At 38.9% G+C, this 1,785-nt stretch overlaps 1 non-coding gene across 1 annotated transcript; it reads left to right on the forward strand.

Annotated features, from left to right (window-relative positions):
* Nucleotides 1-662: 662 nt before the first annotated feature.
* On the forward strand, nt 663-794 carry LOC150016431 (small nucleolar RNA SNORA51). Its single transcript, XR_016510354.1, has one exon. It is a non-coding gene; the product is annotated as a small nucleolar RNA SNORA51 (small nucleolar RNA).
* The last annotated feature ends 991 nt before the right edge of the window (nt 795-1,785 follow it).

Consider the following 1,785-nt stretch of genomic DNA (forward strand, 5'->3'; position numbering starts at 1 on the left):
ATGGTATGGGAACTTGTAGTAAAGTTCTTCTAAGGAGGTGTTGAAGAAGCAAACAGGACTGATCCCTGAGACATTCCAACTTGTCTCAGAGACCAGGTAGAAAAGAAAAATCCCCTGAAGAAGCCCCCCACCCCTTAGAGACTCACTCTAATCAATTTTTGACGAATGAAGACACAGATGCCAAGAGTAGTGAGGCAACTTGCCCGATCTCATGGGTAGCTGAGCAGTGAAATTAAACAAACTCTTTCTGGATCTGGGTAGGGTAGAAAGAGTAAAATGTAAGTCAAAACAAGAAGTTTTATTTAAACTCTCAGCTGAGTGCTTAGTTCATAATACCACTATCACTCTGGACAAAGGGTCTTGGATATGTTCCTACCTTCTTCCATCTGAAACCTATGTCCACTCCATTAGAAATATCTAGAAAAAATACTTCCATTTACGTCTTGTTTTTTTCCCAGAAACCCCCTCTCCTCCACTCTCACAAGACTAAAAAATTCCTAAAAGTTACAAAACTTCTTTTATTTTTTAAATATCCATTTAATTATCTATGTCTGATTTCTTCTTTTCTTAGATAGGGTGTATGAAGCTCATGTGTTTGCAACTCTTACCACTGTCAATATAAAATAAGTTGTTGATAGACATGTATTTAAATAGAATATGTGGGCCTCCCAGTGCTTACCACAGGCTGTGTTTTTACACTGACTGTACAGAAAGAGGAGGCAGAGTAAACCCACCCCATATACACCTCAGCTCAGGCCCTTTGCCTGGTCTGTATTGTGAATGGGGGGACATGGAAAAAAAAATAAATAAAATAAATAAATAAATAAATAAATAGAATATGTGGAATGTGACAGAAGTGCATTTTTTAAAGTTTATTCCCAGAGGCTTTTCAGTATGTTCTTGGGGGAGCTGTAATTCTCACTGTGTGGATAAAGAACAGATTCAGGTCATTAGCATTCTGTTCCTCGCAGTAGGGGAAACTTTTGCGATAAGTTATGCTCATCAGAGCTCCCATAGACTTTATAAACAAGGCTCTCTGAGCCCTTGAAGGCTGCTTCTAATAACTTTATAACAGATGCAGAAACCAGTTAAGACAAATTGCCAGCAACAAATATAGATTCCAGAGAAGAGCCAGCAGATCAATGTTAGTAGACCCCCTCAATCTCCTCAAAAGAAGCTTATCTCTCTTCTTTAGAGTTATCACAAAATTATAAGTTAGTACTTCAATGCCCTTTACAAAGAGTTTAAGTTGCTTGCTCTTCCCCACGAACAACATTTTAGTCAAAATGTACTTGAGCTCCAATAGCTTGGTGAAAAATGGGTCACTGCTAGTCATGTTTAGCATTCTTCTTTCTTCCCCTTTGGGATAGAATCTGCCTTCAGACTATTTTTCGCACAGAATAAGGATTAGTGCCTCTTTATCAATGTTGTCCGTATCCTCACTCAGTATACTTTATTATCACTGCAAGAAGGTGCTTCTCAAAGACTGAGTTGTAGAGCTATAAAAAAATCAAGCTCCCCAAAGCCAGGGGAAATTGAAATGTCACTCTTTACAAGGAGTTTTAGGAGGGAGACTAAGCATTTACTTCAGTACAGACCATCCATTCTATAGCCTAGTTTAGAAACTTTCAGAATCAATTTTAAATCTTTTCTTTATAGCTTTCACATCTCCTCAATATCATCCCTTTTTTATTATGAAATTGCTTCAGCCTGGCAACACAGGCTGGGGAGGGGCGGGCTTGGAGAGGGTAGGAGGCAGGCTGGTGACTGATTTATTGTCTCGGC

Source organism: Furipterus horrens, unplaced genomic scaffold, assembly GCF_987537825.1.
Source record: "Furipterus horrens unplaced genomic scaffold, mFurHor1.1.pri manual_scaffold_3, whole genome shotgun sequence".
NCBI classification, from domain to species: domain Eukaryota; kingdom Metazoa; phylum Chordata; class Mammalia; order Chiroptera; family Furipteridae; genus Furipterus; species Furipterus horrens.